Source organism: Alexandromys fortis, unplaced genomic scaffold (assembly GCF_014885135.2).
Source record: "Alexandromys fortis isolate MF-2015 unplaced genomic scaffold, M_Fortis_MF-2015_v1.1 scaffold_279, whole genome shotgun sequence".
NCBI lineage: Eukaryota > Metazoa > Chordata > Mammalia > Rodentia > Cricetidae > Alexandromys > Alexandromys fortis.
The window spans coordinates 910,741-925,543 of NW_026068151.1; positions in this window are offsets into that span (position 1 = coordinate 910,741).

Below are 14,803 nucleotides of genomic sequence, written 5' to 3' on the forward strand. Positions count from 1 at the left end.
GCACACCTCGGTGCTACACACATTAATAGAAATGGGCCAGGCAGTGTTTAAATGAGTACAATTTGTGTGTCATTATTTTGGGGCATAAGCTAGCCAGGAGCCAGGCGGCAGGAATGCAGCCCGCAGCTCCCTTCAACATTTAGATACATAAGAAGTTGACTATACAAATAATTATCACAAATTTTAATTGAGAATGACTTCTCCAGCAGCCATGAACAGATACTTTCCAGCATTAGTGGCAGCCAGACTTTTATTAACTGCATAACTGCCTGTGGAATTCAAAAGGCTCTTGTAACTAAGACCCAAAAATCTCCCAACCTCACCAAGCAGAAGAATTTTTACAGAAGCCAAATAAAAGCAAATAGAACATTTCAATTCATTTATGGCCTGACAGTCAGAGAAGTGCCCTGGTAATGCTGTATTTAAGAGGCATTGAGAATACTAGTTTTGAGTCTCAAATGCAATTATAGGTCTTGTGAATGGAATTGTTACAGAACTCATACAAGCTATTGGCCTCTTTCATTGTGTAAATTATATCCAGGTTTTGATCTGAGTAAGCTTAACTATGAGAACTGGCTCATCTCCAATCCTTCCATAAAAGGTAAAGGAAGTGTTCACAGCAATCCTTTTGGTCGGTTACACTAATGCCATTCTCACCTGGTACCAAAACACAAAAATAAATGATGTATGAAACAGTGCTAAGAGATAATAAAATTGGAAACAAATACAATCTTAGTAGCACATTACAGGTTTCCAAGTGTTTCATATTCATTGTCTTCCTCCTCCTGAACACAGACCCAAACTCTGTAATAATGAGAAACCACATCTTGTAGATGAACCAGGGTTATAGAACAATGACCAAGCGACTTAATATGACACAGATGATATCAGAAGTTCCCCTCAGATATCTGAGGGTACAGTCTACCCTCAAGACAGTACTATTTCTTAATGCTTATGTACTTTAGATAGAAATGGTCATTTTACTTATGTTATGGCAGTAGCATGTACCTGAAGTAGAAGAATCTGAAAAAAAAAAAAAAAAGGACAAAGATTGTCAAAATAATTTAAAATTCCATCACCTGAAGCTGGGCAGTAGGAGCACATGCATTTAGCCTCAGCAATTAGGAAGCAGAGGTGAGTGGATTGCTGAGAGATGTGATCAGCCTGATCTACAAAGTGAGTTCCAGGACAGGCTTCAAAAAGCTACAGAGAAACCCTGTCTTGAAAAAAAATTCCATCACCTGAATCAAGAATCAGTAAAATATTATATATTTCTATAAACATGTAACAATTTACATGTCTGCTATCTCATGAGTCGTCTCTCCAACCCTTTGTCTCTAAAAGAAACTGAGATGAAGAATTGAGTAAATTTAGTTAATGGCTTTTTCCTAGAACTATACCTATAAGAAAGAGAACATGGACGTAAGACTGTCCAGAGAAATGTTAATGAGGGAAGCAGCTGCACAAGGCCTTAATCACAACAAAGATCTAGATCTTAGATGGATCATCTAAAGGTACCAAGTTGAGATTAGGAATAAAATTGATCAGTCAGATATAAATTGTCTCTTGATAGTAACTGAACAAAGAGCAAGGAAGCTTCCTTGGGATAAGAAAATTCAACAAGTGATTCAGATGTGGACTGCTAACACCTAGGCAGCTATTGGAGTAAGCATCTCTCATAAAGAGTAAACCATAGTCTTCATTACAGCCCCCTTTGTGACCAATAGATCCATCTGCATTTCAAAATATGTCCATTCATGGTAAGGTGATTTTTTTTTAATTTTTTGGATTCTGAGTAGACACTCTCCCTGAGGAATTGTTATAGAAAGCTTAGTGAAACAAAATGTTGCCACCACTGCTGGAGTCAGCAGGAGCTCACAGTTACAGTTGTGGTTTAGATCTGAAAAAAAAGGTTCCTGTGTTGATAAAACTTTAGAATGTAGAGTCTATTAGTTGGAAGGTACACAGGAAAGTGTACCTTCAAAGGGGATATTTTGTCCTTGTTCTTTTCTGCTTCTCCCTCCTCCTCATAACAGTTGCTGTCCTCCTCCCTCCTACATCCCCCATTTCTTGTCTTCCTTTTTTCTTCTCTTCCTCCCCCTCACCATTTTTTCTCAACTGTCATGAGATGAGCAGCTTTGCCATGCTCTTGTCTTGATGTTCCCCTTCATCATGGATCCAGAACTGAGAAAGCCAAGTAACCATGAAATCTCTAGAATAATATGTACAAATAAATATTTTCCTCTTTCATTTTTTTCTCAGATATTTGCTACAGAGACAGAAATCTGGTTAGCATAGTCTCAATGTCATAATTAACAAGCATTATCTTCTTGAACAGCCTTTTCTGGAAACTTCATGCCTTATCTCTAGAATGTACATCTGTTTACTTAAGTCTTTAAACCAGAAAGATTTAAGTCTCATGCTAACCATGTCTTCTTCATGACAGAGATATTTGCCCAAATGACATCAAACTTGGCCAAGGTAATTTCAAGAGATTGCCCAGTGGCATCCTCTATTAATTATAGGAGTCCACTTCCTCATAAATCAAGAATCATCATCCTTATGCAGTGATGAAACTTCATTCATAGGTCCTTTGCTTTTTTAATTAATTTACTTTTTAAAAAAAATGATATTTTCTAATTCTACATACCCATCTCTCTCCCCTTCTCCCACTTCCTCAACTTTGCCTCTACCCCATCCCCCATCAATTCCTAAGAGAGGGTAGGACTTCCCATGAGGTGTCTGCAAAATCTGACACATCACTTTGAGACAGGACCAAGGACCTCCCCTCCCATATTTAGGTTGAGCAAGGTATCCCTCAAAAAAGTGTGGACTCTAAAAAGCCATTTCAAACACCAGGAATAAATCTTGGTCTCACTGCCAGTGGCCCCAAAAACTGCCCCAGCCACACATCTGTCACCCACATTCGGAGGGCCTAATTTGGTCCCATGCAAGTTCCTCTGCTGTCAGCCCAGAGTCAGTGAGCTCCCACTAGCTCAGGTCAGCTTTTTCTGTGGTTATTCCTATCATGGCCTTGACCCCTTTGTTCATATTATTGCTCCTCCCTCTCTTTTCTCTAGAAAAATGTGACTTTGAGGTAAAAAAAAAAAAGTTCCCATTTTCTTATAAACCACCTTATTGATTTTTATAGTAGCTGAACAATTTTGCACTTCCAGCAGTAATGAAAAAGTGTTCCTGTTATTCTACATCTTCAAAAAGATGAGATGTCATCTGAAAGATAGAAGATGGAATCTCTAAGTAGTTTTTATTTGCACTTCCCTGATGACTAAAGATGTCAAACATTTCTTTGTTTCAAAGCCATTTGAGATTCCTCTAATAAAAATTCTCTATTTAGATATGTTCCCCATTTTTTGATTGGATTATTTGGCTTGTTGCTGTTGAGTTCTTTATATATTAGGGATATTAACTCTCTATCACATGTGGAGTCAGTAAAGTTTTTTCTCCTTCTGTAGGATGCTGTTTTGCCCTGTTTACAGTGTCCTTTTTCTTACACAAGCTTCTTGGTTTCACGAAGTCCCATTTGCTGTTGATCTTAGTGCCTGTGCTATCGGTATTCTGTTCAGGAAGCTGTCTCCTGTGCCAGTTTGTTCAAGGCTGTCCCCTACTTTCTCTATCAGATTCAGTGTATTTATATTGAGGTCTTTGATCCACCTGGAATCGAGTTTTGAGTAAGGTGGCAGATATAGATCTGTTTTCATTTTTCTGCATGCCAACATCCAGTTAGAGCATCACTAATTGTTGAAGATATTTTCTTTTGTCCATTTTGCATTTTTTGGATTATTTATCAAAAATCATATGGTCATAAATATGTGGATTTACTTCTTGGTATTTGAATTGATTCCATTAATCAACTTGTCTGTTTTTATGCTAATACCATGTGGTTTTATTATGATAGCTCTGTAGTACAACTTAAAATCAGGGATTTTGATATCTCTGAAAGCTCTTATATTGTACAGGATTATTTAACTACCCTGGGAGTTTTGTTTTGTTTTGTTTCCATAGGAAGTTAACTATTGTCCTTTCAAGGTCTGTAAAGAATTGTTTTCAAATTTGGATGGGGATTGTATTGAATCTGTAGCTTGCTTTTGGTAAAATGGCAAATTGTTTTGCTGTCAATCCATGAGCTTGAGAGTTCACAGAAATTGTGGAGTGTCCCATCAATGGCTGGTCCAACTTGAGCCAGATGCCTGACACTAGATGGCTGGATAGTCCAGAGTCCTTGGATAGAACTAAATATGACTGACAAAACAAAAAAAAGTGAAATTATTGTAATACTATTCTGCTATACCATAGATTGGCATAGCCCAATCATCATGAGAAAGGCTTCATCCAGCAACTGATGGGAATATATACAAAGACCACAGCCAAACATTAAGCAGAGCTTGGAATCCTATGGAAGGATGGGAGAAGAGCTGTAGCAGGCAGAGGGGTCAAGGACATTATGAAACAGGGGTCACAGAATTAACTAAGCAAGATTCATGGGGACTCACAGAAACCAGTCCTGGAGCCTATACAAGTCTGAGCTAGGTCCTCTGCATATGTTATGGTTGTGTAGCTTGGTGTTCTTGTGAGATTCCTAACAGTGGGAGTAAGGGGTATTTTTGACTCTTTTGCCTACACTTGGAACCATTTTTCTTCTCCAGCCTTAATATGAGGGTTTGTGCCTAGTCTTTTTTCTTTAGAAAATTTTATTTATCCCTTGAAAATTTCATATGTACATATAATGTAATATATTATGTCTACCCTGGTTCTCCACTCTATCTTCTTTCTTATTGATTTTTATTGAGTTCTACATTTTTTCTGCTCTTCTTTCTGCCTCTCCCCTTCTCTTCAACCCTCTCCCAAGATCCCCATGCTCCCAATTTACTAAGGAAAGCGTGTCTTTTTCTACTTCCCATGTAGATTATATCCCTGTATGTATCTCTTAGGGTCCTCATTGTGGTCTAGGTTTTCTGGGACAAGTAACAACATCTTGAATTTTGCAGACAAATGGATGGAGCTAGAAAACATCATTTTGAGTGGGGTAACCCAAAGCCAGAAAGACAATTATCACATGTACTCATTCATAAGTGGTTTTTAAATGAAACGCAAAGGAAACCAACCCACAAATCGCAATCCGAGAGAGTCTAGTCTTATTGTAGCTTGTTATGAAATGCTCAATTGATATCCTTGAGAAGCCTGCTCTTTTCTGAAGGGAAACAGAGGAGGAGTAGATTTGGGAGATAGCAGAAGTGTGGGGGGAGGGCTGCTGGAAGGAATAGGGGGAAAGGAAACTGTAGTTGGAATGTAACATATAAGAGAAGAATAATTTTTTTAAAAGACAAAAAGAAAGAAGAAAGAACCTAAGAAAAGCAAAAATGTATTTATAAACAACAATATAAGAGGCTAATACACAAACTCATAACCAGTCTACTCAAAAGCAAAATAACTAATAATCTGATTTCAAATGGACTAAAGGATCAAATAAAGCTGAATAGTAGAAAAAGTTTTATATGTATATGAAAAGATGTTCAATGCTATTAACAAAGAAAAAATATAACCAAACAACCCATCAAAGAAATAGTCAAAACCACAGTAAGACATCACTTCATACCTGTCAGTATGACCACCACCAAATAAATACATAGAAACCTTGATATGTAAATAAATAAAACATACAATAATTGGCAAGGTGTGAGTAAAGAAGAACCATCATTCACCCAATTGGAGTGGATTGCTCTTGAAATTTTCCAGCCTTCATAATGATGACAAATGATCTATGGTATTCTGCTGTAGCAACCTGAATAGTCCAAGATTATGGATTCTAGTATTTCTCAATCTTCTGAAGTGTGACTGGCATACAGAAAATGCAAGTAAACCTACACGTCTACGTTTAGAACAGTCATCTAACATGCCACTGGTCAGGGTACAAGCCCACACTGCTTCAGAAGCCCTGTCAGTTCACACATCTTTGAAGCCTCTCTTCCAGGAAAATTAAACTCTTGATTGCCCCAAAAAATTAGAATAATAGATTAGGATTAGCGTTGCTTGTTCAAGGATATAAATTCCTCAAACAGCTTCAGAAACCTTATTCTCTTTTTAAAAGCTCCCCAAAAAAGTCAACATCATATATTTGAGTTTAGTTTTCCTCTGAACAACTATGTTTTAGAAGAATTTTGGGAAAATCGATAATAGGTTGCTTTAGATTCTCAAGCACTCGTCAGTGTTTCTAAGTGCTAGAGAACTTTCCAAATCAACTGTCAGAGTGGAGATCTAACAAAGCGTTCTGCTGTCAAATGGGAATCCTAAGGAGATCTCTCGTGGTGCTCCACATCACGCTGGTGGGATAGGATAGTCAACACATCGGTGCATATAGAATTCAGAACTAGGGTAGAAAACTCTCTGCTCCAGGCAGTAAAGCAATGGCATAAATATTGAGGGAAATATAAAAGATAAAAAACCCATCTTAGTTTTCCTAGCTTATTTTCACCTATCTAGTCTTAATAGTTTTAAGAATCTGTTGTCAGAATACAGAAATACCTGAAAAGGAAAGGCAGAAAAGGCTTGTTTTACATGATTGGTTTCCAAATACATTAGAATTTAGACAATTCAACATAAAGCTGCCAAAAAAGTCACCTTCAAAATGTTTTATTCACAAACAACCCTGTAGACCTATAGTATATAAAAATTTAATTTATTAAACAGATCTACTATATCTAATTATTTTGAGCATAAACGACCTCATCTTGGTCACTTTGACAGGTCTGCAAGAGTGAGTACTTCATTGATGGACAGTGAAACAGCTGAGTACATAACTCAAAGATGAGCTGGAATCCAAGAATGGAAGAATTCTTTCTGTTTATTCCTCTTCTGCCATTACACGTACTTCAAATTTAATTATATGTCACCATTGCTAGTCTTTCTACCTGTTTGGAACACCCCACCAGATTGTCTCATCTAAACTTCAGTCTCCCATCCTGTCCTCTTTCTCCCCATCATCCCTATCACCATAACTCCTCTAACCTGCATCTTAATTTGGTTTGACATTCACAGAACAACCAGGATGATCCTTCTACGATAAAAAAATATAGCTCAAACTACTCCCTCCTCAAAACCCTCTGATGAGTTCCCAATAAATTCAGAGTCATTTACCATATACAACAGGACTCCTCTACCTCTGTTACTGTGTATTCTTATACTTCCTAACTGCTTTTAAATGTTTTATTCATTTTATCATACACATTTTGCCTAAAAGAATGCAAACTATGAAAATACAGACAGTATCTATTTACTATTCCATCTTCAGTATCTAGAAAGTCCTGAAATATAATAGGCAGTTGATGACTACTGACTGAACGCATGCATATTTTTCATCCATATTTAAAATCATAAGCTTCTATCAAAAGTAAAGTCATTGGGAAAATAACTTCAATTATAACTTAGTTTTCACTGATAGAGTCAAAAGAATGCCTACAGACAACTAAGTTTTAATTTTGTGCTGTTGCACACCATTTTAGCACAAACTCTGAAGTTTTAAATAGCACACATTTGTCACCTCAAACTCTGTCCTTCCAGCCAGGTTAGACTAGATTGCTCTGCTTGGAATCTTCCAAGGTTAAAATCAAATTTTTCACATAGAGCTCAAATCTAGAAGCTCTGGGAAGATTCACTGCTTAGAATTTAGGTTTGTTTGTTTGCTTTTGTTTGGGAGATGGTTCTCCCTATGTGCGCCTGGTTAGCTCCTAACTCAGAGTTCTTCCTGTCCTCATGTCCCTAGTGTTGGAGATGACAGCTGTGCACCAACATGCCCAGTAGGAAGATTCACTTCTGAATTTATTCAGATTGTGTTAAGAAGCTGATTTCTTAAAGTTTTTTTTTCTTTTTTTTTGGGGGGGGGTATTGTTGTTTGTTTGTTTCTTATTGTGTGTATGTGTTCATGATAGTAGAGAAGAGAGTTACACCATTATATAGGTTTTGAGGATTAAACTCAGGTCACCAGGCTTGTAGACAAGTGTCTTTACTCACTGAACCAATTTACCAGCCCATATTCTAGTTTTAATAATGTGAAAGTTTACTCATGAGTTCAAGTTTTTTCTACTTCCCATGTAGGTTAGATCCATGTATGTCTCTCTTAGTGTTCTCTTTGTTGTCTTGGTTCTCTGGAGTTGTGGACTTTAGGCTTGTTATTCTTTACTTTATGTCTAAATGCCACTTATGAGTGAGTACATATGTTATTTGTCTTTCTGAGTCTGTGTTACCTCACTCAATATGATATTTTGTAGGAGCGTGGGAATCTTGGGTGATGGGGAAGAGAGGAGAGGGGGTGGAGAAAAATATATAGCTCAATAAAGACAATAAAAAAGAAAGTATATTTCTACTTTAAAAAAAGAAAGAAAAAACCAAACTGAGCAAATCTTGGGAAACAGGCCAGTTTACAGTGTTTCTCCATAGCCTTTGCCTCCAGGTTCCTGCCCTCAGTTCCTCCCATGACTTCCCTCAATGACTGACTGACTGTAAGCCTAAAAGACCTTTCCTCCCCAAGTTGCTCTTGGACATGTGATTTAACACAGTGACAAAATGCCAACTGAAACACAATCAATCTGGTATACTTTGTAAAATTACATCATTTTCTCCCTTCCTTTTCCTCCCCATCCCCTCTCCTTCTCAAATTGATAGCTTCTTTTTCTTATATTATTATTGTTATATGTATGCATACTTACAAATATATAAATACAACCTGCTGAGTCAAAAAGAAAAAGAATGTAGGAGCAATTCTGTTGATGACTGTTCAGAGTAGGGCAGAAACAGCAATCCCAGCTTCCAGGAGTGGGGTCAGGGCATGCATTCTTTTCCCAGGCTTTCTTCTTTGTTCCAACTTATCTAGGTCATGTTGACCACCTTTGCTACTACTAAGCATAGAAATCCATCTAAATTTAAAAGGTGATAGGTGATTAGATGAGGCTTGCCTTGATAGTCTTCTATTTGTTCACCTTGAAATCAACTAATTAGCAATATTAAGCATTCATACAACCATAGGCATGCTAGATCATAATATCTGAAACTGGGAAGCTTTTGTAAAGCAAAGGAGACTGTCATTAAGACAAAAAGGCATCCTACTTAATGAGAGATCTTCACCAACCCCGCAACTGACAAAGGTCTGATCTCCAAAATATATAAAGAACTCAAGAAACTAGACATTAAAATTCTAATTAATCCAATTAAAAAATGAGGTACTGTACTGAAAAGAGAATTCTCAACAGAAGAAGTTCAAATGGCCAAAAGACACTTAAGGTCATATTCAACCTCCTTTGCGATTAGGGAAATGCAAATCAAAACAACTTTGAGATACCATCTTACACCTGTCAGAATGTCTAAAATCAAACACCAATGATAGCCTATGCTGGAGAGGATGTGGAGTAAGGGGAACACTCATCTATTGTTGGTGGGAATGCAAACTTGTGCAACCACTTTGGAAAGCAGTGTGGCAGTTTCTCAGGAAACTGGCAATCAATCTACCTCAGGATCCAGCAATACCACTCTTGGGAATATACCCAAAAGATGCCCAATCATACTATAAAAGCATTTGATCAACTATGTTCATAGCAGCATTATTTGTAATAGCCAAAACCTGGAAACAACCTAGATACCCCTCAGTGGAAGAATGGATAAAGAAAGTGTGGAATATATACACATTAGAGTACTACTCAGCCATCAAAAACTAATGACATCTTGAATTTTGTATGCAAACGGATGGAAAACACTATCATGAGTGAGATAACCCAGACCCAAAAAGATGAATATGGTATATACTCACTCATTAGTGGACTCTAGCCATAAACAAAGGACATTAAACCTATCGTTCACAAGCCTAGAGAAGCCAAATAACAAGGTGAACCCAAAGAAAAACATATATAGATCCTCCTGGAATTTGGAAGCAAATAAGATTTTTGGGAAAAGTTGGGAGCATGGGGGTGGGGGTAGGAGTGGGGGTGGGGTTGAGGGAAGGGGAGGGTGGGAGAGAAGAAAGAAAGGAAAGACTGGAGAGAGCTTGGGGAGTGGGCGCTAAGGGTGTTTCAAAGTGATAATGGCAAAAATCAATATTTTTTTTAATGTTTAAATCTTATTTTACTACTGCTGTTGGGATATATGAGACATAGAAAGAGTAAGTATGGGTGAACACATGAAGATCAGAGGACAACATTCACAAGTGAGTTCTTGTCTTCCACCATGGGTTTTAGGGATCAAACTTAGATCATCAAACATGTGTAGTAAGTGCTTATACCCACAGATACAGTTCACTGGCAAGGTAGTAGTGTATTTTAAATTATCCATTGCTTTGAAGGTAGTCTCTTGTTTGGTTGATGGGTTTCCCACTTGAGGCTGTTTAACTTGGGAGGGATCTGACAATTGATGCCCAAGCAACTTTTCCCCAAGAGTTAAAGTTATTCAAAGAAAAGCCAACTAACCATATACATATCCAAGAAAAAGTATGAAACTACAATTCATAAAATAATGCTTAACAGATTTTTGAGCCTTAGATGCTGGACTGTGTTTATCTCCTGCCAAGTATCCCTAGGAAAACTAAGGCCCCACTGTTTACTTCCATCATGCTTAAGTACTATCTAGGCTTTCTTACTATGGAGAACAAATAAGTGGCACTCAGCAAAGACATTGGAGAAAGAAGGAAGCTGAAAATAATATAACAATTAAGGAAATTCTATCATCTAAATACATTTTAAGGGTACTTGAATAATTTAAGTCTAATCATAATGATGCATATAATTCATTGCAGAGTGTTAAAAATGTGGCTAAGCTAGAACTTCAGACCCAGCAAATATTTAGATTTCAGGTGCCTCCTCTGTCCTGTAAATATGACACTCACCTAGGATGAGAAAGGGAATACACATCCATATCAGCATAATCTCCAACTAAAAGTAAGAGATAAACTCCCAGGTTTATAATTTTTTCCTCTGAATATCAGCAGACCAATACAAGTTAATCCAAGAATGTTTTCCTGAGTCTTGTTGACTCCAAAAAACAGACATCATTTCTCTTAGTATACCCATAAAACCTCTAATAACCTAAATAATACTTTGACTCAGAGTTAACATGGCTCTTAAGACAAATTTTCATTTTGTATGTGTTCTTGATAGAGTCAAAGAAACATTTAACCTTTGTGGAGAAAGACAGGGAGAGATCTGTGAGATCCCAGGAGAAACTCTCCAAACAGGGGAAAATAGAGGGATGGGTGTTATAAATATTTCTGAAATTTGGAGGAAAATAGATCAGTTTCTTAAACATCAATGACCTAGCAATACTAAAGATTTTGTTTCTCTCCACTGAGTTATGGCACTAGGGCAGCTTTACAATGAAATTCTTGACCTACATGCAGAAACATCCTACAGATACTAAAATACGAACTATGAAATTTCAGAATATTTTGTCATTTCTCCAACCAAATTTCTTATCTGGAAATTCAAAGATGGCTTTCCTGGTACCAGATAAAAGCTGTTTCTGAGTTCCTTGGAAGGGATTTTGCTGTAGTATTCATGTTAAAGCAAATGTCCTTGCACAGAACAGTGTACTCTTTGTAACGTTTTAGTCTGACAGCCGTAGTTTGAATACAGGCACAGAGGCTTGGATTTTCCCATACTTGCTGGAAGATTTCATGTCAATTGAGTACAACCCAATTGATTAGAATTTAGGGAAAATTATGATTGGAGGATATAAGTTTATGTGACATATATATATATATATTTATATATATAAATATAATATATTTCCTCCTGAAACCTCATCAATACATGTATGTACGTCTGTGTCTGCTAATGGTTGAGCCCAGGGCCTCTAATATGCTATACAAGCACTGTGAGCTATGCCACAGTCTCAGTGGCTATTTTTAAAAGAGTAAACAAATATAATAAAATAAAAGCGGGAGAAAAAAAACAGAAACAAACATGTGATACTATCAGATAAATTCATATTAGAATAAAATCCTTGAGCCTGAGGTTATTCTCACTAAAAGTAGAGGAAAACATACCTGGTAGACTACAAGTGTTTATAACATCAGTGACTGACAAAGCAGAGGGAAGAAACATTTTAGAATTAGCACCCTGTGGTTAGGTGAAGAAGCAGCAAACTTGGGGTAGGAAGCTATTGCTCTTAAAAACCTTTCAGTATTATTTACTTCATTTATGTTTGTTAGTCTAGGAAAGTACAAGTTGATATAAAGTTAAAATTAAAATGAGAATTTGTTAAAAGAATAATGGCACTTTTCATGAGATGTGAATGAATGTGGAGACAGAAATCTGATGTGCAATGTCCTTTTGTATATATATATATATGTGTATATATATATGTATATATATATATACATATATATATGTGTGTGTTGCCTTTATTGGTTGATGAATAAAGCTGTTTTGGCCAATGCCTTAGCACAGTAAAGCCAGGCAGAAAATCTGAACAGAGATATAAAGAGTATGTGGAGTCAAGCAGATGCAAGCCAGCCACCAAGGAAACAAGACATGAAGAAAATGAGGTAGTGCCGAAGCCACATGGAAATACATAGACTGATAAAGATGGGTTAATTTAAGATGTAAGAGCTAGCTAGGAATATGCCTATGCCATTGATCAAACAGTGTTGTAATTAATATAATTTCTGTGTGATTATTCAGGTCTGGGTGACTGGGAAATTAAACTGTAGTCCCTGTCCACAGAAATCTGTGGGAAGGTTAATGTGATAGGCATTTGTGTTTTGAGGTAACTGTCTTCTAGTTTTCTTCAGGTCTCCTGTGTACTTTATAGCACCCTGTGGGTAGGTGGGGCAACATTACTTCTGTGTGATTTGTGAGTAGAGTCAAAAATGCTATTCCTGGCTTGAGCATGAATTATTGATGAGTGACGGGTCAGAGCATGTGTACGTCCTCCCATCACTCTGAGCAACAACAGTTAAAGGATTGTCTCTGTATACCTGAGACTATGGGGAGCATAGCCCTCCTCTGACTCATAATGGACAGGGGTATGCACACGCAATACACTAGTATTATTTAAACATTGGTTATTTGAACAGAGCCTTTAAATTTACCTCAAGCTTACTGATCATATGATACAATGAAAGCATGCTGGACAGTGGATATTCCCTTTGTTTAAACAGCAGGTCATATTTGTCTCTGATTGTAGACTTCTGGAACATGTGTGTGGCTGAAGGAAGAATAACAATACGATGTCCCAACCAGCGGGACACACATTGGGAGCCCAGGTCCTGGAGGGGAGAAATGAAGGGACAAGAGACATGAGAACCGGGCAGCAATCTGTATTCTGATCAAGTTGCACATTTTATTTTATTTTTCTCAGAAGCATTATATAGCAAAAAGGCAGGGGAGAGGGTAAGTTGCTATGCTATTGTTCTAACTGGAATATCAGGTCTGGAGATATCCCTAGCTGATAAAAAGAGATAAGGAAATGCTGAGGGTCTATAAATGTTTACTAACAGGGGGAATGCTAATTACTTCTGAGGCCTGGGGCCTGCAAGTCTGCCGGCACTCTTAACTCACAGGGAATGATAAGATATTGGGTTCCTGGGCCAGGAAGTTGCCATACAGAGCTTCTGGTGAATAGCTTACTCAACTTGTGAACTAAGATGGCTTGACTATAACCAAATACAGATCTTTGCTCCCGGCAATACGTCAGTTGTTTCCAAGCAGCACACTGGCTTTGCGTTTCTTTTAAAAATGTGTTCGAATCTATAGAATCTATGTTGTTTCTTGGTTAGTGATCAAAGCATACAGTATTGGTGACTATTAGCAGCATTCCTGAGTGTTGCTCAGTAAATATTTGCCAAAGGGCTATTTATAGCATAATTGGTAAATAAAATGGACTCGGGAAGTTATAAACTCTTTATTGGTTTACTAGCTCTTTTCTTCATTTCCTTTTTGCCATTCATGATCTTGAAGCACATGACTCATTCCACAGTGTCACCATGGCTTCAAGGGATTTGAAATTGCAAATAAAATCTAGGAACCTCCTCACTACTTCTAAATCTTATGTCCCACGTCTAAGCAGTAATATGATCTAACAGAAAAGAAAGGTTACTTCAGAATAAATATTTGATGGAATCCGGATGCTAACTTTCATAGTGAATTCTGAATCTATAGAACTAAATACACTTTTTAAAAAGCATCTAAACTTAGTAGATTTCCCTTTTCTGTTTTGACACCTGTACCAACTTCTTAGCATCTCAGAGACAATAGATGATCACTTCTTTCAGCTTTCAGGATTAAACAATAAAGAATAGGAATTATTCCTTAAATTGCCCCCAGTTCTATGTATTTACTGTAAATACATTAAAACTGAAAAGAAAGCAAATTATCAGTTGGCACAATTTAAATGAAACAACCAGCTGGCCAATTTTTTTTTTTTTTTAACCTTTGCAACAGCAAATGCTACCAGGGTAGCCAATAGTCCCTTGTATTAACTGTTGCTAAAAACAGTCATTGTCAAACTATCTCAGCAGGGCCCCAAGTGGGTGTGAACGACCCTATCACAGTTACTTTTGTAATAATACTCATTCCATCCCAGTGTCACAGTTTTCTGGAGTCTGTGACTGGTGTGGTTGCTGTAGATTAAGTACAAAAGAGGAGAAAAGAGCTCAGCTCAGGAATTGAGTAAAAAGCTTTCTGATGTTGCTCTTGTTTCTGAGCATTTTTGTTTGTTTATTTAAGAAATAGTTATAATTCATGAGAAGCATTGTTTCTGTAGTAAATAATATGTAAGAGGTTTATTGTTTAATGAAATAGTCTTC